This window comes from Lolium perenne, chromosome 7, assembly GCF_019359855.2.
Source record: "Lolium perenne isolate Kyuss_39 chromosome 7, Kyuss_2.0, whole genome shotgun sequence".
In the NCBI taxonomy this organism is placed as follows: Eukaryota; Viridiplantae; Streptophyta; class Magnoliopsida; order Poales; family Poaceae; genus Lolium; species Lolium perenne.
In genome coordinates, this window is record NC_067250.2 from 105,582,830 (window position 1) to 105,608,943 (window position 26,114).

The window sequence follows — 26,114 nt, forward strand, 5'->3', positions numbered from 1 at the left end:
CTACCTTTTTCTTGACTCAATATTCTTCCTTGAAGTCCTAGAGAATCTGTAGAAAATGAAACATACTAAATTTAACGGATGGCATAACTACAACAGTACATATACAAATGGTTCTACTGCGTGAATAGAACAATATGACAAAAATCTTAAGCAGAAGCAACACAGTCAGCTACTCTGAAAGCAGTTGTTGACACCACCGAAAAATAGATGTGCACATGATGTTAGTTCAAGACAATATAACGTCCCCAAGAGGTATACAGAAATGGTGACTGACCAGCTCAATGCTCACGAGTCAATAAAATAGAAACATTAACAGAAACTCTTCAGATCCATCAAGTGGTTCAAACAAACTCATAGCAAGCTACCTACATTAGTTTGTGCAAAGTGATTTCTGAAGGACAATTAAATATGACAACGATGCATGGAAGTATTGCGCCACCAAGGAAGGTCGGTTTTGATGCCATTCATAAACTTCGAGAGAATGGAATGGTAACAATATAATACATTGGTTTGCTTGAAATACTTCTTTGTTTCTCACTATTTCCATTGTTTCTAAAGTCTGACATCACAACCAATTAAGAGAGGTGCCTGAAACGTGAACAGGAAGGGCATTTGCTAGTCAGCACAACATGATAATATCAGACAATGCGCCTCCCCCAATCAGTTTATGTATTACCTGATATAGTATGTAATGTGTACATGTATGAAAAATATGAAAATAACACAACATAACATTGGAATCAAGGGAGCATCCATCCCTTCTTTGTTCTCCCGGCTCATTATGTCAAGAAAGGCCATAGCCAGCTAAAATTAGGATTTGAGCTGTCAAAAAAATCCTTATTTTTTTATTGAAATCCCGTTGTTCAAATTATAGGATCACCACTGACTTTATTTATTGTCAAATTGGAAGTAATCAGACTCAGTTGCTAATTATACAAGGGAATCAGAATCCTTATGAAGCACAAAACTTGTTCTTTTATGCACTGTCTACTTTCTGATACTGAAAAGTTTTGTCAAGCATATATGTCTCAAGTCAAGTAATTGGTCTTTGATCAAATGTCCGATGTGTAAAATTATGCTGAAGATCTCACAACATACTGGTTCCTCTTTTAATTTCATACTCTAAAACAAAGCAAAATAAACAGAAAGGGCGCTTGCTATACTTATTGGACGCGTTTTCGATGCTATATTTAGGTAATAAACAAAAGAGGCAACCAACAGATCAATTATATGTGCAATCTAGGTACAGAATATGAAGTATATAACTAATTAGCGAAAATTCCAAGGAATAAAATACCTAATTATATGTCCACTAAAACCTTTGCATCATAAACAAGTTTTTATCTTCATCTACTCTGTACATTGCTGGCTATAATCCTAGAGGAGCTGAAATGTAACATGAATTAGAAACATGAGGGGCTAGAGAATGACCCCAACCACACCCAGAGAAATCATTTCACGGGAACAAAAGCAGGTACTGCAAAAGAAATATCATAGGTAAAGAAGAAAAAAAATCAAGGAAGGGAGATACAATAAAGCATATTCTTGCTGGCTTGCAGCTTATTTTGTGTCACAGCTGGAGATAGATAAATGTATGCTTTGAAATCATGTTTACACAAAAATAACAGAGAAAATTTCTGTTTATCAGGATGGTCCATTCCAAAATCTGTAAGCATAAGACACTTGGAAAGTGGCCCCATTTGCCCTCATACATCTGTAGTAATGCCTCAACTAAGGCTGTAAACCATCCAAATCAAACATAATAGTGGACTCACTCAATATCTTATTCTCAGCTCATGACCCGTCGCAGGAACACAGAGAAAACAAAAATAAATGGGCAAGATAAAGACATACTGTACCTTCTAGCCTCAGAAAGTCTCTACTACACAAATCCACAAATCAGACACTTAAAAAACTTGAACTTTCTTTTCTAACACCTGCAATGGAACAGATAACATATAGATCACCACCACCTAAGACGATATATATGTAGCTCGCATCTATCACAAAATAAATCCATTTTTCTACTGAGGGAAAATATATCAATTTAGATATATTCTCCAGCTGATCAATCATGAACACTTCTTTTGAAGATTTACAGTCAAAGCAAAAAAAAAAAGTACAGTAGATGTTTCCATCTCAGTAAAATGCACCTATTCCAGATCATTCTCAAGTATACCTCGAAAAGAAACATGATCTGAAACATGCCCCATTAAGAAACCGGTTGAGTGATGATTCCAAACTCCCCGCATAATAAACCACTTTTTTGTAAGTGTCAAATGTCCCAAAAAAATCTACAGCAATACTTGATTGTTTTGTTCATTAATTTCCCCTGAATAGAGCAAGGTAGACAAAAGAACAATTAGTGGCATGTGAAAACCTGAATTAGTTATCAGTAAAACTCAACCACCTATGAGCCCTCTCAACGTTTTTAGATCCTAAACCGTTGGATCCGACTTCCAGATTTTCCCGTCGTTTCACCCAGTTTCGCTGTTTCTTTCCACCGCCAGCAATGGATCAGCCTAGCATAAGAGGGCCGCTACTCCACGAATGAACCTAGGCGTTTTCTCATCAACCGGGCCGGCCCGCAGTGTGAACTGCCCGGTTGAAATGAGGCCTCCATTTCAGCGCAGTTATCTTATGTAGTACTGTATTTTTTTTCTGTGCTCGATCCCGACCCTTCGTTGTCGATCTATCTTCCCCGCAAAGAAAAACTAAATCCTGCCGATCTCTCTTCTCCGTTCTAGGCAGCGACGCGGTCAAACTCAGAGGCCGGCGAAGACGAGCACGGTGTGCATTGTGGAGCTGTAAGAGGATGCATCAATAGATGGAGGACCCAAAGGAGGAGGACAAGGCGGCGGCTTGTTGGTGCAAGACGAGGAGGCGGCACACCTCACCGGCGCTAGAGGATGAGGTGAGGGCGACTGTTGGGCTAGCATGCTCGACGACCGTAAGCAACGGTCCAAACAGCTCTCATGTAAGTCACCTCTCCCCGGTCCTTCTTGTTCGTTTGTAGGAGAATTTGAGTTTCAGGGTCGAGGATCCAAGGTAGGACGAACATGAGATGGAGCACGATGCACACTACACACCGCCGCTCCGTGGTTCCAGATGTGAGCGAACATGTCTTGGCGGCAGCAGTTCCATTACCTTTGGACTTCGCCACTTTTGTAGTCTGGCTCACATCGCCATCGCCTTCTTACCAACCATGCTCTTCCACCACGCGCATCCACTTCAGGAGCAAGTGTTGTAGCTGATCTCTTCGCTAATTGGTAATTGCTGCTTTTTTTCTACTGGGTTTGTATCTGGTACAAATTGTAAAAGTTTATTCTTTTGTGGCTGAGCGCCTGAGCCGAGGACGCTGATATGTTAGTAGTTCTGCTTTGTGGATATTCTTCATCTAATAAGGATCTTCCATGTAACTCAACCATAGTGAAGAATCAATACCTTTGATATTGCCACATCTTTCTCAGTATTCATTTAGTCTCAAGGATTGCCGTGCACAGGTTGCAGCGATGGCATTGGCAGGTACTATATTTCTGCAACTGAAACTACAGCTACATATGAACAAATTGGTGCATAGTATATGGATCCCTAGGAATCCTACATTTGCTTTGAGAACTCAACACAAATTTTCATTTTACTTTTCCTTTTAAAATAATATTAGTTCGTTGATTTGATATCTTCCGGATTGCTACTTTAAACATGGAAAAAAAAAACGAACTTCAAATTCTTCTGGCTATTGTCTTCATTATGTGATCTCATCCTTTTCAACATAAATTCGTTGTGCTGCATTGCATTTTCCTTTCAAATCCCTTTCAATAATATGGTGGCTACTAAGTATTATCTAAATGTAGTTGGTCACTACGTATTCTACACTATATTGGTAATTACTTTTAGAAAACACCAAAAAAAATTGCCTTAATTTTTGCTTGACTCGATTTGTGACAATATGGTAGAATCGTGCCATTGCAGTTCGACGCAATATTTTTGTATTTTTGTTAGCAAAATTTTATGACATATCCATAGATATATTTCTTCTGTCTTTCTCTGATGCCAGGCAGGAGTTCTGTTTTATGTACTGAAGAAGCAAAGTACAAATAGTTCAGTTATGTTGGTCCTATAAGAAAGGAGAAAAGAAGAGACAAGATAAAAGACTGCCGGCGAAGAAGCACTCACTTTTCAATTAGCATGTGGCGCATGCAATTCACACGGAAACATGTGTATGCAAGTTTTGTTTTATAAGGTACCCCTTTCACCCGCCTCAATATCAGTTTCTTTTGAGGAATCAATATAAGTTTGTTTCCTATTGCAAGAAACGAATGTTTCTATCACAATATCCCTACTATTAGCTTGCAACTAACCTTTTCGGATTCTTGAACTTGAATCTCTATTTAGTTTTATTTTTCCATTCATTTTTTCTTAATCATTGTACACGAATATACCGAGTATCGTAACAATTGTTTTAACTTAAATGTGCCTGCCCTATGTGACGATTCGGCAGTAAGTTAACATCTTTTTGAAATCATTCTGAACCTAACTCAAGCAATCATGATCCTTGCCCGTGGTGGGAGAGATCCACCAAATCCAACTACTTATTAGTATTGACTATTGAACTATTTTTTTTTTGTCTTTCTAGATCTGGTTTGAGGTGCGCACAACTTTATTGAATTTAGACTTTTGGAGGTAAAATGGATGTTCTATATTATTGTCATATATGCTTCAATGCAAAAATGTCCTCACCATTTACTTTGTTTCTCAATTCACTACAACAAAGCATTCTATGTATGCAAAATTAATGAATTTCACTTGATCGGTTTGTTTTGTTTTAAGTCTATGCGAACTTTAGATGTCCACATTATTCTTTCATTAGATATTCTATGAATGAATGAAATATCATTTATATGTTGACTATATGTTTTATTTAAACTGGTAGAACTATATGATTTATTTCTGATTATTGTTCATTAGTTGTTCTGTGACGAGCGGGGTCACACACGGGTAAATGATTACCATATATGATGTAACAACATCAACGGGAACCACCGTAGAGGTCTAAGTATCAAAGTATCAGATATAACCTAAGTCACAACACACTGCCAAATATATTTTACATATTGACCTTAAGTTGGGAGAAACTCCTATCATAATGTCGGGAAAAGGACGGGCGCAGCAACGCGTGCTATCATGGTCTAGTATACACTATAAGAGAAATTAAAAGAAGCAAATGTAAGAACTTTCTCAAAATGGTTAAACTTTAATACACTTACAAATGCAGGGGAATATTTTCTTTGAGTCTCCAAATGTATCATATGCAATTGCTGCCATCAGTACAAAATGATTTTTAGCATGGGGAAATAATCAATCATGTTTTGGTTTGCTTATCTGCATGTTCATTCTGAATCCCAGCAATGTGAGAAAGAAAGAAGGCAATGTAAGAGGGGAGAGACAAGCTCCACTTGCACATGATACAAGACACGTGGCTAAGAAATTTAGTGCACTCGGTAGATGATAATGAAAAATGACTCTGCCTAATATGTAATAAAGTGGCATTAGGTAGCTGAAAAAATAAGAACTAACTTGTATGAGTAATGACAAAATCTTTTCACAGCTCACTATGATTTTTCACAGCTCGGGCCTCCATCTCTCCAGATCTGCTATGTTCAGAGATCACACCAGCATCGTTGCTCCTTTGAAGAAGAGGCGGACAAGGGCAGGCTGTTGCGGTGGTGGACGGCAACCTAGGTAAGGAGGTGGAGGATACCAGGCTCTCCAGCACAACCCATTGGAGAACTGCAGGGCGGGAGAAGCTCCACGGGCCGCTCCTCTCGGCGACGGCACGACGCGCAGTGAAGGTGCGAGCGGCGGGCTGTCGGCCACCAACCGCTCCTCTCAATGAAGTGAGTCGGCGCTGCCTCCTGGCAGCAACCAGCCACTCTACCTCCTCTAGCCATGGCGCTGTTGCTGCCACTCTACCTCCTCTAGCCATGGAGATGACCAGGAGATAGGGTGACGGAGGAGAAGGGGATTGGTGCATGAGGGGCTTGGGGGATTGGAGGGGCTTGAGAGATTCCACTAGTTGGGGATTGGGGGAGAGAGAGAAGAGGGGATTGGGGGAGAGGAGAAGGTGGGAGACGCGAGCAGAGGAGCATCGCGCAAGGCGGCGGCTAGGGTTTCTGTCCGTGGGATGACTTTTATACCGCGGTGAAAAATATGAACGGCCGAGATCCGCTGCTAGTCAAGTCAAGATCCGACGGTCAAGAATCTCAAATCGCTGTGAATCCCCCATGGGGGGCATCTATTATATCTTTAGATACATGTTGTTAGGTTGGACTTTTTATATGAAAATACATGTGGGGATTCTCTCTACCGTGACCATTTAAATAAAAAGGATAATCAAACACTTATTTCTTCAGTGTAAATATGAACATGCTATATGGTCAGCATCAGGTCCAACTTGTACCGTACCCAACTCTTAGGGTTGCAAAGATCTTTGACAACTGGTTACAAGGCATTGATCGTAAGCTCAAAATCCTCATTTGGATGTGAGCGGTAGACTTAATGTGATCTCTATGACTATTTAGAAACAACATGTCATTTGATGGAAAAATTGATCTTCTGCAAAAATTACCTACAAGTGTATACACTTACTTTGTCTGTTATTGAACAACAAGAAAACCACGAACTATTTATGATCTGTACATGTTTTAAGCATGTGGTCAACGATGTCCTTACCCAACATGCATGGTTGCATGCCTGTCTAGCATCCGAATCTATCCTCCACCTCCTTCGGCACTATTAGTCGTCGGTGGCTCTCTGCCATCCCTTATTTCAACGTGTGTATGATTGCATTGTTATCTGTGCGGCTATGTGCATCTGGAATATGTAGAGATAAATTGTGAACTCTCTCTATATTTGGTTTGGTCTCATGCAACGTTCCAAGTTTAGCAAAAGCCTAATCATCAAAAAATATGCGAAACTTGGGTTTGTCGGTTGATAACCTCAAAGTTTTTAAAAGAAATGGCAATACTCACTTAGCATGTGGTCCTGCAGGCCGGTTGCCTAGCAACCATCACCTCTTTTCTCTTCTCCTGCAGACGCGCCATCGCTGAAGATGGCGCACCCAGGCGAGGGGCATGCTCCGGCGCAGCCTGGGTGGGTCTGCTGGTTGTTCCAACTGGTTTCCTGTACCCTTCTCATCCTCATCATTGTGTGGGTGATGCGCCTCGCGGGTTACGACCAGCAGATTGCTCTCGCAAGCGCCGCACCTGTCGCGTTGTTGAGCTTCTTCCTCATGAAGCTAGAGTTCCTGCGGCGCTACCCTGGCGGTGACCCAGCGGCGACGGCGCACGAGCGGCTGCGGACCGAGCTCTTCGTACGGGCGTACTCCCTGGCATGTGTCAGCATGCTCACCCTGCACGTCGCGAGAGCAGTGTCGATCCCGGAGCTCAAACTTTCCCTGAGAGTGGTCGCCACCGTCATCTCGGTCGTGGCATTCTACTACTTGTTTACCGCCCGCTGCTGCAGTTCCCGCACAGACGACGCCGAGCAGTCCCGAGATCAGAGGGTTTGAGCTATATCAACATGTAAGGGAAATATTAGTATAGAATATAGATTGATTGATCATGGCATCATTGGCATGTAATGCATACATTCATGTTATCTTGTCGTGTCTAACTTCCTGTATGTTCTTGTGTATGTATTACTGTTTGTATAATGTTTAGCTGACGGAGAATTCTGACGCCATACTCGTTGATTTTGAGCTAATGTCCGATCGATAGATTGATCTGTCTTAGGTTTTTTTTTTTTGAGGGGGAAAATAGGGACTTTATTACTCAACAATCATGTGTGGTACAAAATCTGGTGGTTCAACGAGCCACACTTGGCGTTCAAAAGGAAGCGGAAATAGAGTTCCTAGCAACTAGGTGACCTTCCTCATTACATTCCCTATCCTCATGTTGAAAACTAACAAACTCAAAAAATTTAGATCTAATCTCAATCTCCTTCAGAATAGCACTATAAAAGCATAAGTTCTTCTCTTTCATCAACTTAACAACTTTCAAACAATCTGAAGACACCATTATCTTTGACAGTCCCAGATCTTAAGATAACGTGAGTGCTTCTGCATATACCACAGCTTCCAGATTTGATGGATCACTGATCTTGGATCTTGGATCGTTCTTGAAGAAGCGCTAAGAACATATCAGTTTCATCTCTGCTTGCGGTCGTCGGGATCGGTATGGAGAACGGGATCTACCAGAGGAGGTTGCTGATCGATCATTACCGGCCATGATAACGGCGGCGTGGCGTTGCGGGCACTCGACTCCGTCTCCGAGTTGGAATCGAAGAGGTGGAGGATAGAACCATCCTCGAAATCTCCCGGATTGGAGAGTGGGACGATTGAGTTTGCGATGGAAGCTGGCATGATCGACCCGGCGACTGACCCAGCGGCCGCTGAGTCAGCATCATCGAGTAAAGCAGTGTTGTCGTCGGCGGGGATGTCGCCTGGGATTGTGAGAGTGGTGGTGTAGAGCTGTCCTGGCGCGTCGAAGTCACGTGTCGGGCTAAGGCGGACGGAGGACTCGCCCGCCGACTCGATCGGGTTGATGATGCCGGTGGAGTCGATGAACAGGTTCGTCGTGCCGATCGGCACCATCACGACATGGGTGATGGGCGCCGGCGCTGGGCAACATGTACTCGACTAGATGTGGAGAAAGCCGCTGGTGGCGATCATCCGGCCAGTGGCGATTGAACGGCGGATCGGTGGGTATGGTCTCACCGCAGATCTCAAGCTTGACACCCCACGGCCCACGGTGGACGCCAATGTCGCGAATATGACCACGACAAGTGTTACATGTGAAAGTACATGGATGTCATCTAGAGGGGGTGAATAGGCGTTTTAAAACTTTTACGAGATGGGCTTAACAAATGCGGAATAAAACTAGCATTTAATTTGTCAAGCCCAAAGCCTATATACTATGGTTCATATATGCACCAACAACTTATGCTAAGAAATACAAGCAACTATGTGATAGCAATATATATAACTTCAAGCATGATGGCTATCACAAAGTAAAGTGCATAAGTAAAGATCTCGGGTATAGAGATAATAGAGGCACGCGGGAGACAATGATTTATCCCGAAGTTCACATTCTTGCGAGTGCTAATCTCCGTTGGAGAGGTGTGGTGGCTTAGTGCTCCCGAACGCCACAAGAGGCCTCACCTTGAGGTGTGTTTGCACGATGCACACCAATACCACAAAGGCATCACCCCCAAGATGCGGTAGTCACACCACACACCGAGCGCCACAAAGGCCTCACCTTATTCTCCGGCGACCCTCGCCACAAAGGCCTAGGTCACGGTTTCACTAAGGGATTTCCTTCGAGACCGAAATCAAGCTTTACATAAAGGTTGGGGCACACATTCACCACTTAATTGGAGGCTCCCAACAAATCACCACAAAGGCCTAGAATCCGTCTAGGGTTCCAAGAACCCAAGAGTAACTACCTTCTTGCTTTCACCACCACGAATTTTCGTGAAAAGGTCAAACTGATGCACCAAATGCAATTGCAAGAACACCACAAACATGCTCAAATCATTCTCTCTCGAATTCCAACAAAGCTACAAAAGCTATTGAGGCAATAAGAGAGGAAGAACAAATAGGATAACACAAAGAACTCCAAGATCTAGATCTAGTGTGTTCCCCTCACTTAGAGAGGATATTGATTGGTGAAAATGTAGGATAACGTTGCATAGAAAACAAAAAAAATTTCCTACCGCGAACACGCAATCCAAGCCAAGATGCAATCTAGAAGACGGTAGCAACGAGGGGGTATCGAGTCTCACCCTTGAAGAGATTCCAAAGCCTACAAGAGGAGGCTCTTGTTGCTGCGGTAGACGATCACTTGCCGCTTGCAAAAGCGCGTAGAAGATCTTGATCACGATCGGTTCCGGCGCCACGAACGGGCAGCACCTCCGTACTCGGTCACACGTTCGGTTGTTGATGAAGACGACGTCCACCTCCCCGTTCAAGCGGGCAGCGGAAGTAGTAGCTCCTCTTGAATCCGACAGCACGACGGCGTGGTGTCGGTGGCGGTGAAGAAGTCCGGCGGAGCTTCGCTAAGCTACGCGGGAGATATGGAGGAGAGGGGGGCGGCTAGGGTTTGGGAGGGGGTGGCCGGCCACTTCAATGGGGCGGCCAGCTTATGGTCTTGGGGTGGCCGGCCCCCTCCCTTGGCCCCTCATTATATAGGTGGATCCCCAAGGGTTGGTGTCTAAGTCTTCGAATAAGACCCGAACCAAAAACCTTCCATAAGAGGGGGAAACCTAGCCCATCTAGGACTCCCACCAAAGGTGGGGTTTCCACCTCCCATATGGGGGGGTGGCCGGCCCCCTAAGGGGGAGTCCACTTGGGACTCCTCCCCCACTAGGGTTGGCCGGCCATGGAGGTGGAGTCCCATGTGGACTCCACCTTCCTTGGTGGTTTCTTCCGGACTTTTCTAGAACCTTCTAGAACCTTCCATAGAACCTTCCGCGACATTTTAATTCACATAAAATAACATCCTATATATGAATCTTATTCTCCGGACCATTCCGGAACTCCTCGTGATGTCCGGGATCTCATCCGGGACTCCGAACAAATATTCGAACTCCATTCCATATTCAAGTTCTACCATTTCAACATCCAACTTTAAGTGTGTCACCCTACGGTTCGTGAACTATGCAGACATGGTTGAGTACTCACTCTGACCAATAACCAATAGCGGGATCTGGAGATCCATAATGGCTCCCACATATTCAACGATGACTTTAGTGATCGAATGAACCATTCACATACGATACCAATTCCCTTTGTCACGCGATATTTTACTTGTCCGAGGTTTGATCTTCGGTATCACTCTATACCTTGTTCAACCTCGTCTCCTGACAAGTACTCTTTACTCGTACCGTGGTATGTGGTCTCTTATGAACTCATTCATATGCTTGCAAGACATTAGACGACATTCCACCGAGAGGGCCCAGAGTATATCTATCCGTCATCGGGATGGACAAATCCCACTGTTGATCCATATGCCTCAACTCATACTTTCCGGATACTTAATCCCACCTTTATAACCACCCATTTACGCAGTGGCGTTTGGTGTAATCAAAGTACCTTTCCGGTATAAGTGATTTACATGATCTCATGGTCATAAGGACTAGGTAACTATGTATCGAAAGCTTATAGCAAATAACTTAATGACGAGATCTTATGCTACGCTTAATTGGGTGTGTCCATTACATCATTCATACAATGATATAACCTTGTTATTAATAACATCCAATGTTCATGATTATGAAACTAATCATCCATTAATCAACAAGCTAGTTAAGAGGCATACTAGGGACTTCTTTGTTTGTCTACATATCACACATGTACTAATGTTTCGGTTAATACAATTATAGCATGATATATAAACATTTATCATAAACATAAAGATATAAATAATAACCACTTTATTATTGCCTCTAGGGCATATCTCCTTCAGTCTCCCACTTGCACTAGAGTCAATAATCTAGATTACATTGTAATGTACCTAACACCCATTGCATTCTGGTGTTGGTCATACTTTGCCCTAGGGAGAGCTTTAGTCAACGGTTGACACACTCGTAAACGTATGTATTTTGCAATTCATTTGCGTCTTCACGCATCACTCATTTTCCAAATGAGTCGGCATTAAATATGTTTGGTCTTCTGGTGGAACCTTAATTCCGCGGTCTGAAATATGTCACTAATATTGTCATACACAATATAGCTTCAAAGTTCTGACACTATCGGAACTACACCAAGTTCTCAAAGAACCTCTTGACTTTAACATCCTCAGTCATTGTCAAAACAATGACATATTCTGCCTTCGTTTGTAGAATCCGTCACAATATTTAGAACTCTTCTAAATCTAGCATTGTGCTACCTTTTAATCAACACTTAGCCTAATTTTGAGATTGAAATTTTATTTTTATATGTGACAAAACCAATATTGGTGCAACACCTTACAGCGATTTGTTTGTCATTTCTTCATACAAAACTATTTATATATCCTTGGTTCTTCTAAAGTACACAGGGATATTCTTACTGTTTGTCCAATGATCATCACATGAATCATTCTGGTATATGCTCCTAACATTTTAGAGCACATGATATCTGATTGTGTACATATTATTCGTGATCTATAATCACTCATGTGTTTTTACTCATTGAGTGTCAGATACACTCAAGTCTTGTTAAAACTTTAACATGACAAGAACATTTTCTTAATATTTCTATATTGAACTATTTCAATATCCATTCTATGTACTTTGACTTAAACTTATTTTGTGTTTCAATCTATCTTCATAGATCTTGACACTAGATATGTTTCAGTCCATATCCTTTCATTGAAATTAATTTCTCAATGAAACCTTTTAATCAAGTATATAATTACATCATTTATAACCAACTATATGTCACCTACATAAAGTGTAATAAATGTGTCTTAGCGCTCCCACTTAATTTCTTGCAAATGCAAGCCTCTTCATCGTCTCTGATGAAATCAAAAACTCTTTGACTATTTCATCTGGTGAAGATTCCAACTCCGTGATACTTACTTCATCCAATTTGAAGTCGTATACCTATCTAGTATTCCACGGACCAGCAAAACTCTTGGTTGTATCTTGTATACACCTTTAATACACACTTCTGATAAGTAATGTATTTTGCCATCCTACTAACATATCTCATAAAGGAAATATGTAGTGTTTACTAGAATAATCCATATAGACTTTAAGCATTGCTACGGAAGATCTAATCTTGTCGTAGTCAACTCTTTGAACTTTGTCATAAACAACTTTTCGACAAGTCAAGCTTCTTCAAGGATATTTCATCCAAGTCCATCAATTTTATAGATCTATTTACTTTCAAAAAGTATTCATCTATCTTGGATTTCATGGCGTATAGCCATTTTAACGGAGTCAGGGCCCATCATAACTTCCTTGTTTGTAGTTGGTTTATCATTGTTCAAAATCAATCCTTTGTCCACAAATCATTTATTTGATCACAAAGTAAACCATACCTACAAGGTTCAATATGTACTTCGATCTCCATGACTAAAACACTTTGTAGTCATGGGAGCCATGATCGTTGTGGCCGCTTCCGAAACCAATTCCGATGCTGCGCTACTCTGATCATTATGCTCAGGTTCATAAACCTTATCAAATTATATTGTCCTCCCACTCAAATACTTCACTAGAAACAATTTCTCGGAAATAAGAAACATTGACAAACACTTTTGTCTTTGTCTCGTGGGAAGAATTCCCAATCAAATCTCTGGGATAACCAACAAAGACATTCATCCGATTTTGGTTGTAAACTTATTTACTTATGCTATGCATACCAAAATTTAAGAAAAGACTATCAGGTTTCTTACCTATGCCATAACTCGTATGATGTCATTTCAACGGATCATGATGATACTCTATTTAGTGTAAAAGCGGTAGTCACTAAAGCATAATCCACAAAAATATAATGGCGTCATAATATTTTTATCTCATCATTAATCCAACAAGGTTTGGATACATATCTTGGATACTATATCATCATTATGATACTCCAAGAAATGTGAGTTGTAGAACAATTTCATAACTCTCTTAGATGTTCGCTAAAACTTGTAATTCAAATATTTCCACCATGATCCAATCATAGATATTTGACTTTTCTATTACGATGATTTCCACTTCATGCTGAAATTTATTTGAATCCATTCAAATGTTTCAAAATTCTTCCTTATTGAATATATCCACATATATATACTCAATTCATTGTTGAAAGTTTTCATGAAGTAGAAGAATCTCCCGCACACAACTATGCCCAGTGAACCACATACATCATCATGTATTTTTCCACTAAGTTAGTTGCCCGTTCAACTTTTGGCCTATGAACGGTATTTTAATCATTCTCTTTAGAAAAGATTTGCAAGCGCCAAATGATTCAAAAAATCAAATGACTTCAAAAATCCATTTGCATAGAGTTCCTTCATGCGTTCCTTTCTAACATGACCTAAATGGCGGTTCCACAAATAAGTGGAATTCAAATCATTTGCCTTATGGCATTTTTAGCATCAGTGTTATGTATGTGTGTTTCACCATTAAAATTTATAATAACTTATCCATCGTTCATGGAGTAATGTCATAATTTGAACAACTCATTGTTTTTATTTGACAAGAGCAAAATAACAATTATTAAGTTCTTTATTATAAATTCTAAGGGCTAGATAGAATGCCAACGATGAACATAATAACACTTTATTTTTTTTTTGTTCAAGACGTGCATTCCTATCATATTCCTTGTCAGTCACTTAGGCCATTGTATTCTTGTATTGCGTTGTTTTGTATGACACTTCATACCAACCAATATGGTATAAATACCCAAGAATTTCATTGTGTGACCAAACGAGGAATACATCCGTAACATGTATATCATTTATATACACCTGAGCTAGACCTTCTAGTCTTTTCTTTTCTTTTTGCCAAAATATCTTTTGTAATTTCTCTTTTAGCTTTCCTCATTATTCAGAAAACATTTCTCCTTCAATAACTTCTAGGTTTGTTGGTCAAATAACAATAACCTTGAGGTTCTTACTTTGAAGTTGATCATCATATGACAAGTGTTCCAGATTTCACTATTAGTAACTTTGTAATATGATGAACAATTTCACTCATAATTTTATCCATCATATCATGACGACTTTCCGAGACCATGTCTGTACATGCTAGGCTCGTAAAGTTTTAACCTTGGTATTTGCATGTGCAAATCTAGCTTGCACCCGTTTTATGCACACGTAGAATCTATCACACCCGATCATCACGTGATGCTTTGAAACGACGAGTCTTAGTAACGGTGCATATTTAAGGATGGTCACTTCATGGATATGCGAATATCGTTAGTGCCCCAATAGTTGGAGGATTGTGACGCCTTGCGTCTTCAACCTTCGTACATTCCCATAAAACTTATGAGTTTATGTAGTCTCACCAAACTTTATTCTATCATCTTGCAATAAGGTCTTAGATATCACATATATCTCATACCTTGATTATTTCTGAAAACTAAATTTTCAGCTCCTTACTTTTCAAACAGATTTGAACTTCAAGTTTCACGGAGACAAGATAACTTTAGGTACTAATTGAAACCATAGCTCTTTGAATCAACAATGTGAGGTTTACTAAAAGTTTGCAATAGGACTTAATCAATTCTTGATTCTTTAACAATACGGTACCAATCCGTAAAGTTTCTTGTCAGATTTTAACAGTATTTCTATCTCAATTACAAGACTAGCGCATGGTAGAAAACGGATGCCAATACTACAAAATTAATTCAAAATACTACTCAGACTATGTTTATGATAATTAGTTCATGTTTTAATCTAATTACTAATGAACTCCCACTTAATACAACATCCCTCATAGTTGTTAAGTGGTACACGATCCAAATTCACTACACCAAAAACCGATCATCACGTGAGATGATGTAGCTTCAATGGTGAACATCAACATGTTGATCATATCATCCATATGACTCGTGTTCAACCTTTCGGTTTCCGTTGTCCCGAGGCCATGTCTGTACATGCTAGGCTCGTCAAGCAAACCCAAGTATTCCGCGTGTGCAACATGGCTTACACCCGTTGTATGTGAATCGTTGAATCTATCACATCCGATCATCACGAGATGCTTTGAAACGACGAACTGTTACAACGGTGCATACGAGGGGAGAACACTTTATTATCTTGATATTAATGTGAGGGATCATCTTATAATGCTACCGTCGCGATCTAAGCAACATAAGATGCATAAAGGATTAACATCACATGCAGTTCATATGTGATATGATATGGCCCTTTTGTCTTTGCGCCTTCGATCTTCATCTCTAAAGCACGGACATGATCTCCATCATCAACGGGCATGATCTCCATCATCGTCGGCGTAGCGTCAAGGTTCATGGCGCCGTCTTCATGGTTGTTCACCTCATGTAGCAACTATTACAACTACTTTGAAATACTACTCAATCATGAAAATTAAAGACAACCATAAGGCTCCTGCCGGTTGCCACAATACAATAATGATCATCTCATACATATTCATCATCACATTATGACCATATCACATCACCAAACCCTGCAAAAACAAGTTAGACGTCTCTAATTTGGTTTGCATATTTTACGTGGTTTAGGGTTTTCGAGAGAGATCTAATCTACCTACGAACATGAACCACAACGGTGATACTAATGTTGTCAATAGAAGAGTAAATTGAATCTTCACTATAGTAGGAGAGACAGACACCCGCAAAGCCTCTTATGCAATACAAGTTGCATGTCGAACGAGGAACAAGTCTCATGAACGCGGTCATGTAAAGTTAGTCCGAGCCGCTTCATCCCACTATGCCACAAAGATGCAAAGTACTCAAACCAAAGATAACAAGAGCATCAACGCCCACAAAAACATTGTGTTCTACTCGTGCAACCATCTATGCATAGACACGGCTCTGATACCACTGTAGGATAACGTTGCATAGAAAACAAAAAAAAATTCCTACCGCGAACACGCAATCCAAGCCAAGATGCAATCTAGAAGACGGTAGCAACGAGGGGGTATCGAGTCTCACCCTTGAAGAGATTCCAAAGCCTACAAGAGGAGGCTCTTGTTGCTGCGGTAGACGATCACTTGCCGCTTGCAAAAGCGCGTAGAAGATCTTGATCACGATCGGTTCTGGCGCCACGAACGGGCAGCACCTCCGTACTCGGTCACACGTTCGGTTGTTGATGAAGACGGCGTCCACCTCCCCGTTCAAGCGGGCAGCGGAAGTAGTAGCTCCTCTTGAATCCGACAGCACGACGGCGTGGTGTCGGTGGCGGTGAAGAAGTCCGGCGGAGCTTCGCTAAGCTACGCGGGAGATATGGAGGAGAGGGGGGCGGCTAGGGTTTGGGAGGGGGTGGCCGGCCACTTCAATGGGGCGGCCAGCTTATGGTCTTGGGGTGGCCGGCCCCCTCCCTTGGCCCCTCATTATATAGGTGGATCCCCAAGGGTTGGTGTCTAAGTCTTCGAATAAGACCCGAACCAAAAACCTTCCATAAGAGGGGGAAACCTAGCCCATCTAGGACTCCCACCAAAGGTGGGGTTTCCACCTCCCATATGGGGGGGTGGCCGGCCCCCTAAGGGGGAGTCCACTTGGGACTCCTCCCCCACTAGGGTTGGCCGGCCATGGAGGTGGAGTCCCATGTGGACTCCACCTTCCTTGGTGGTTTCTTCCGGACTTTTCTAGAACCTTCTAGAACCTTCCATAGAACCTTCCGCGACATTTTAATTCACATAAAATAACATCCTATATATGAATCTTATTCTCCGGACCATTCCGGAACTCCTCGTGATGTCCGGGATCTCATCCGGGACTCCGAACAAATATTCGAACTCCATTCCATATTCAAGTTCTACCATTTCAACATCCAACTTTAAGTGTGTCACCCTACGGTTCGTGAACTATGCAGACATGGTTGAGTACTCACTCTGACCAATAACCAATAGCGGGATCTGGAGATCCATAATGGCTCCCACATATTCAACGATGACTTTAGTGATCGAATGAACCATTCACATACGATACCAATTCCCTTTGTCACGCGATATTTTACTTGTCCGAGGTTTGATCTTCGGTATCACTCTATACCTTGTTCAACCTCGTCTCCTGACAAGTACTCTTTACTCGTACCGTGGTATGTGGTCTCTTATGAACTCATTCATATGCTTGCAAGACATTAGACGACATTCCACCGAGAGGGCCCAGAGTATATCTATCCGTCATCGGGATGGACAAATCCCACTGTTGATCCATATGCCTCAACTCATACTTTCCGGATACTTAATCCCACCTTTATAACCACCCATTTACGCAGTGGCGTTTGGTGTAATCAAAGTACCTTTCTGGTATAAGTGATTTACATGATCTCATGGTCATAAGGACTAGGTAACTATGTATCGAAAGCTTATAGCAAATAACTTAATGACGAGATCTTATGCTACGCTTAATTGGGTGTGTCCATTACATCATTCATACAATGATATAACCTTGTTATTAATAACATCCAATGTTCATGATTATGAAACTAATCATCCATTAATCAACAAGCTAGTTAAGAGGCATACTAGGGACTTCTTTGTTTGTCTACATATCACACATGTACTAATGTTTCGGTTAATACAATTATAGCATGATATATAAACATTTATCATAAACATAAATATATAAATAATAACCACTTTATTATTGCCTCTAGGGCATATCTCCTTCAGAAAATGTAGATCTAGATCTTCTCTCTCTTTTCCCTCAAATGAGGGCAAGAATCATGGAGGGATTGAGAGAAAAAGCAAGCTACTCAAGAACAACAATGGAGGAGAGTAGTAACCAACCTAAGGAGGAAGAAGGGGGCCTTTTATAGAACCCCCACGAAATATGGCTGTTGGGACTTTCCAGGCCGGAATATCCGGCCTAAGTATCCATGTATGGTATTACACCTTGATTTCCATACAACCCACAAAGTATCCAACATCTTGACAAATCCAACATGATCAAGTGATTCAGGCATCACAAACAACCATTGTCACGCATTAGATGTAGAGTTCAAGGATATATGCTCTATAACCTCTTCATCGACAAGCGCCCATACAAAATGGGCCATGTTACAATCAATATGCCAAGAATCTTCCACGGCATTGCATATTTGACAATCTGGTTGCACCACCATATTTCATGCATGTAGTACCTGCGCTAATGGGAGATTGCTGTGAGCCAGCCTCTAGGCAAAAACCCTCAATTTTGAAGGGAACCCTCATCGACCAATTATTCTGCTCCTCGCCTGTATGAGAACTCACCCTTCTCTTATCCGGCCAGTCTTCACCGACTTTTTTTAGTTGGGATCAACATACAGCAAGCCGACCTCACACTGAATATCCCATTCCGCACGTGCATCCATGCCCAATGATCACCCTGGATGATTGAACTAAGCGGGGTCTTCGGAATGGCGTGTACATCCATTGGCAAGAAAATCGAGTTTAGAACATTTTCATTCCAACATGCTTCGGTGCGGTTAATTAATTCACTCACCAGTGAAACGTTACTGCAGCAGATACATCATAAGGGAAAAACCAAAATATTCCAAGAAATGATGAATAGATGATTGGATGAAGACCGGAAAAAACGGGGAGACGTTGGAGGCGCCCTTTGGGCGATTCTGGGCGCTCACCCAGCTTTCCGACGACGAAGATGAAGACGACCGCCGCATGGGAGATGCAACGCCGTCGCCCTCTGCTGTCGCCTCTCAGGTATCGGAGACCTACTTCTGTCGGTCGCCCTCGCCGGTGGCGTGCTCTCTGCAGAAGTTGACGATGACGGCGGTCGCTCGAAGAGAGGAAAAGAGAAGGAATCAGCGGGAGGCGGCTCTTGCTCTTCGACCATGTGAGTGTTTCGGTTCATCCTTTGTTGATTCTCCAGTGTTTGAATGCAGATCGTCGGCGAGAAAAACAAAGGTGAGGCCGGTCCTGCCGCCTTCAACTTTTCTGTTGGATTCCTTTGTCGCGGCGGATTGGATTCTCGTACAAAGGAGAAAGAGGTCGATCAGGTGGGGGAGACCTTTCCCTAATGCTTGGTAAGGGCCTTCTCGCCGGATCCGGCAGGTATCGCCGTCGTTGTGCCGCACGGTTGTTTCTGGAAAACGGCAGAATTTCAAATTTCCTTTGGGCCATGAGGGCCTGTGTGTTTCTAAATCCGATCAGCTGGTTTCCAAGAAAGGCAGTATGGGCCTGGATCCACTAATCGTGATTGAGCCAGTCACCCGTAGGATTCGATTTGATGGGAATCCACGGCGTGAGCTAGGGTTCCACAATCGCTCGTTCTTTCCTGCCCCCTGTGTTCCACCCATCTCCTCGTCTGGCACCGTCGCTGCCGTCATGGCGAATCGTGGTGGTGGTAATCCGTTGAGGGGCAATGGACCGCCTGCTGGAGGACGTGGAAATAGCAGATGGGACGGAGGTTTCAACAGAGGCCCTAACTTCTCCGAGGGAGGCCCGAGTGGCACCGCCGGCGGTGGTGGTGGCGGGGGCACCGGGGAAGAGCATCTGTTTGGTGATGGAGTTTTTCGTGCAGGTTCGGGGCGTCCCAATAATGGTGGGGGTGGCTTCCGGAATCAGCAAGGTTACAACCGGGGTTTTGACCGCCGGAACTATGGTAACAATACTGGGTACAATACTCGCCGCCCTTACAACAATAATCAGTATGTTCGTCGTGAGAATACACCTAGGTCTGATCCTGATTTGAGTGGCCTCAATGATGCCCAAAAGAAGATGGTTAAAGATGCTGCGGAGGCTTTTGCTCGTCAATTGGTTGCTGGGTCTGGTCCTAGTGCTGCTCCTGATGCTGCTCTTGCGCCGGTTAATCCTGTGCCGGCGCAGGGGCCTCTTGCTCAGTCGGGGACGTCTGTCCGTCGGCCGCCCACCGCGGCGCAGCGACAGACTTTTGTGCCTCGAAACATGGGTGCTGCTAGTATGGGTGCTGCTGTTTCCGATGGGGACATGGTTATGCAGGGATCGGCTAGACCTGAGGACGTTTATTTGTCTGTGGCGGAGATTACTCAGGTTCAAAGTCAGGCTGTGGCTGCGGGGGTTCAGAGCTCGGATCAGGGTTCAGAGGGTATGGCTGTTGCAAAAAAAAGAGGTCCCAATTGTTTCCGGTGCCATAAGGATGGGCATTGTATCAATGAGTGTCAAGCTATTCTATGTGAGTGCTGTCAGAAGCCTGATCATGCGTCGCAGGATTGTCCGGTGCTGCGTGCTCCAAGACCCAGACTGTGTGTTTTTGGGGTAGGACATGCGGACCTAACCTTTTGGAAATTGCCGTTGTCTGCCGATGTTACGCCCCGGGTGGAGAACACAAGGTTGGGACGTGTGGCCGTGGAGGGTGGTGTTATGACCATCCCTGAGGTAGTTGCTCAATTGCAGTATCTTGTTCCTGATGATCAATACCAATGGGAGGTGCAGCAAATGGAAGATAATGTTTTCAGGGCTAACTTTCCAAGCAGGCTTGATTTGGTACGTGCTCAAAAATTTGGCAGATTTAATGTGCCTCATTCTCAGATTACTCTCTCTTTTGATTTCTGGCGAAAGGAGATTGAGCCTGTCTGGACGGCTGAAGATGTATGGGTGAGAGTTCATGATCTTCCTCCTTTCGTTCTAGATGACTTCTTGGCTCTTTGGGCATTTGGTGATTTGTTTGGAGAGACAGTTGATATAGATATGCCTTTTACTAGAGCAAACAATGTTCTGAGGATTTTGATTAATTGTCTAGATCCATCAATTATTCCTGCTAGTTTGGATATAAAAATTAGAAAGGATTTTTTTCGTCTTCGCTTTGAGGTGGAAGGCTTTCAACCTCCTCCGAACTCTGATGCTACAAATGATGAGGTGCCTAGGAATGATGATGATATGGATCATGATGCTACAAATAATAATTCTGAAAATCATGAGAAGGATAGAGAAGTTAAGAGAAAGAAAAATGAGGATAGTGGTAAGGGTAATACTAATGAAACTCAACCTCGAACCTCGCCTCCTGGGAATTCTTTGTCTACCACACCTGTAATGTCTGGCTCTATTGAGGGTCATTTTCATCAAGATGTGGTTTCAATTGAGGCGACCGGCTCTCCTAGTGCGGTTGATAATCTTGTAAATGAGGAGGACACTATTTTGAGCTCGTCTCTTTTTGTGGATAACATGATGGATGCATCCTTGGTTGAATCTACTGGTTGTGTGTCTTCGGGCGTCCATGTGGATGCTGGGATCGGCCGATCGTCGCTCTTTAATTTACATGGCTCATGCAAGCCTACTTTGGCAGTGATGTCGTCCGCTGGAGGCAAGGCGGCGGTGCATGGCACATGCAGTGGACTGCCGCTGTATGGTCCAGGTGCGCCGATGGGGGCGACGTCGATCATTGTTGGCAGTGATTGTGTCAGCAGTACGGCCATGGCACCGGCTAATTCTTTACCGCATTCTAGTGATGGTCCTGATGTACATCTGAGCTAGTACTCCTAATGGCAGGGTTAGTGCAATTCATGATGGCTCAAGTTTGTTTGATCATTTGAATGTTGCAAATCTTACGAATATTCCTGTGTCGCAGGTTGATTATGCAGCTAAGTCTCCTGTGTCACCGGCTGTAATGTATACCCCGGTGTCCCAGGGCTTTTCTAAAGAAGAGATTATGGCTTTTGGCGGGATTCAATCTGAGAAGGTTAAAGGTGTGAGGTCTAGTGGAAGGATCCGGGCACAATGTAATGCTGATGTCCCGCAACTTGAGAGGGCTATGTTGTTGGCACAAAAGCGTGATGATCAATATGGCCAAGGTACTATGTCCTCTCAGTCACATTCTTTACTGTCCTTTTCGGATAACCATATTATTAATAATGCTAGTATGCTGGGGATTTCTATGGGTAGTAATTCGGTGGACCGGATTAAGGCTGCTCGTCTCATTAAGGATAACGAATTACAAAGAACTCTAACCGTCCTTAAAAATAATGCTGCTGTTGAGAATAATGATACTACGCCTTGCCTTATTGTGTCAAGAGCTTCTGATCTTTCGGATGATTTAGAAGATGAGACTTTTATAGATGAGAGTTTTGTGCATACCTCTACGGTGGCAAATAAAGGAAAGCGTAATAGAAAGAAAAAATCTTATGATAAGACTAAGGTACGTAGAAGTCATCGTCTTAGACTAAAATCTCAAAGATCTTAATAAATGGATTCTTTACGTGGTTTGACTTGGAATAGTGAGGGTTTTAGAGATCCGGGTAAACACCTTTTTGTTAAAGAATCTATCCGGGAATATAAGTTGGATTTCATTGCTATTGTTGAAACCGGCAGATCAAATTTTACTGTACCTTTCTTGAGAGACCTTTCATGTGGAAAAGATTTTAGTTGGTTTTGTCTTCCTCCTCATGGTCGCTCCGGGGGTATTCTTGTAGGTATTAATGATAATACTTTAAAGGTTACCAAGGTTGACAATGGGGATTTTTGTGTTAAGCTAACCCTTAAATCTAAAAGTGACGGGTTTGAGTGGGTTTTGGTACCTGTTTATGGCGCTGCCCAGGATGCTCTTAAACATGAGTTTTTATGGGAGTTAGTGCGATTATGTGAGGCAGAAACTTTACCTATGCTTTTAGCCGGAGATTTTAATATTCTTAGGAGACCGGAGGAGAAAAGTAATGATAACTATAATCCTCGGTGGCATTTTATTTTTAATGCAATCATTGAGAGTTTAAATTTGCGTGAAATTGCACTCTCGGGTCGTCAATTTACATGGGCTAGCCGACGGGTAAATCCTACTTTTGAGAAGCTGGATCGTGTGTTGGCGAGTGTCGATTGGGAACAGAAATTTCCATTAGTCACGGTCAGAACTTTATCTCGTTCGGGATCCGATCATACACCTTTGTTGATTGATTCAGGTAATCATGCTCACTTGGGGAATAAATCTCGTTTCTCCTTTGAATTGTCCTGGTTTGATCAAGAAGGTTTCTATGATATGGTGGCAGCTGAATGGGCTGCGGGTCCTGTTGGGGTTACTCCGATTGATACTTGGCAGAAAAAAATTCGGCATCTTCGTCGTTATCTTAGAGGTTGGGCTAAAAACTTAAGTGGGAAATATAAATTAGAAAAGGAGAGGCTTCTTAAGATTATTGATTATTTAGATATTAAAGCTGAGACTTGTCCCTTATCTAATGATGAGAGGGATCAGTTAAAGTTAGCTAATGACAAATTAAGTAAGCTTAGACGTGATGAGGAAACGAAATGGGCTCAACGGGCTAAAGTTAAATTTGTGCAAGAAGGTGGAAATAATACAAAATACTTTCATTTAATTGCTAATGGGAAGCATCGGAAAAAGAAAATTTTTCAGCTTGAGCAGGAAGAGGGTACTATTGTGGGCGATGAAAACCTTAAGATTTATATAACTGAGTACTATAAGAAACTTTTTGGTGATCCGCCACAAAATTCGGTCACGATGATGGAGGATAGGATTCATGATATCCCTCAATTATCAGCGGATGAAAATGAGTTGTTGATTAAAGATTACTCTTTGGAGGAAGTTCATGAGGCAATATCCCAGATGGAACGTAATAAAGCTCCGGGACCGGATGGGTTCCCTGCGGAGTTCTATCAAATGTTTTGGGAAGTAATAAAATTTGATTTAATGGCGCTGTTCGCTTCCTTCCAAAGAGGTAATCTACCTTTATACAAATTAAATTTTGGAGTTATCACTTTGTTACCCAAAAAAGAAAATGCAACGCAAATTCAACAATATAGACCTATATGTTTGCTTAACGTTAGTTTTAAGATTTTTACTAAAGTGGCGACTATTCAAATTTCTGACATAGCTCATAAGGTGATTAGACCTACTCAGACTGCGTTTATGCCAGGGCGACATATTTTAGAGGGTGTTGTTGTGCTTCATGAGTCCATTCACGAGTTGCACAGGAAAAAACTTGATGGTGTTCTTTTCAAAATTGACTTTGAGAAGGCATACGATAAAGTAAGATGGCCGTTCCTACAGCAAGTTCTGCGCATGAAAGGGTTTGATGAGATCTGGTGTGATCGGATTAAGCACTATGTGCAGGGTGGGAGTGTGGGAATTAAGGTAAATGATGATATCGGTCATAACTTCCAAACTCGAAAGGGTTTGAGGCAAGGGGATCCTTTGTCCCCAATTCTCTTTAACATTGTCGCCGATATGTTAGCCATTTTGATTGCGCGGGCTAAGGAGGTGGGTCAGATTGGGGGTCTTTTACCTCATTTGGTTGATGGTGGCATTTCTATTTTACAATATGCTGATGATACGATATTGTTCATGGAACATGATGTCGCCAAGGCTCTAAATATGAAGTTGATTCTTTGCGTTTTTGAGCAACTCTCTGGTTTAAAAATCAACTTTCACAAGAGTGAGATTTTTTGTTTTGGTAAGGCCAAAGATATTAAAAACCAATATATGCAGATCTTCGGATGTGAGGCTGGGGTATTGCCGTTTAAGTATCTTGGGATCCCTATTCACCATCGTATTTTGAGAAATGCTGAGTGGAATCCGGTTGAAAATCGTTTTGCTTCTAAATTAGGTTGTTGGAGGAGTAAAATTCTTTCTTATGGGGATAGGCTGGTTCTCATTAATTCGGTCTTAACTAGTCTACCAATGTTTATGTTGTCTTTTTTGGAGATTCCGGTGGGTGTCCGGAAGAGACTAGATTTTTTTAGATCTAATTTTTTCTGGCAGTCTGATGAAAACAAAAGAAAATATAGGCTCTCTAAATGGAACATAATCTGTAGACCGAAAGAGCAAGGGGGCCTCGGTATTGAGGTATTAGAGGTTAAAAATAAATGTTTGCTTAGTAAATGGCTATTCAAACTTCTTACTGAGGAGGGCATGTGGCAGCAAATTTTGCATAACAAATATCTTCGATCGAAAACCTTAGCTCAAGTGGAAGCAAAGCCTACGGATTCGCCTTTTTGGAAAGGGCTTATGAAAGTAAAAGTTGATTTCTTTAATAGGGGTTATTTTAAAGTGGGGGATGGTACTTCTGTTCGTTTCTGGGAGGATGTTTGGCTAGGGAATGTTCCTCTATCGCAACAATATCCCTCTCTTTACAATATAGTTCAACACAAGAATGTTTTGGTGTCCACTGTGTTAGCTCAAACACCGTTAAACATTACCTTTCGGAGGAGTCTAAATGAACCAAAATATATTGAGTGGTTACACTTGTGCCAGAGGCTCATGGCTATTAACATTAATTCGGAACCTGATAAATTTGTATGGAGGCTTACAGATTCCGGGTTGTTTACAGTTAAATCTATGTATCTTGACTATATGAATGGTCATACAAGATTTTTGCGTAAGTATTTATGGAAACTAAAAATTCCCTTGAAAATTAAAATATTCATGTGGTTTCTGAATAACAAGGTTCTTCTTACAAAGGATAATTTGGCAAAGCGTAGGTGGACTGGATCTCAAAAGTGTTGTTTTTGTGATGCTAATG

At 42.1% G+C, this 26,114-nt stretch overlaps 1 long non-coding RNA gene across 1 annotated transcript; it reads right to left on the reverse strand.

The window, feature by feature from the left end:
• Positions 1-1,582: 1,582 nt before the first annotated feature.
• Positions 1,583-6,108, reverse strand: LOC127312698 (uncharacterized). The gene is made up of 3 exons (XR_007858506.2): positions 5,268-6,108; positions 2,180-2,332; positions 1,583-1,937 (listed from the first exon to the last, which is right to left on the reverse strand). It is a non-coding gene; the product is annotated as an uncharacterized lncRNA (long non-coding RNA).
• Positions 6,109-26,114: the final 20,006 nt, after the last annotated feature.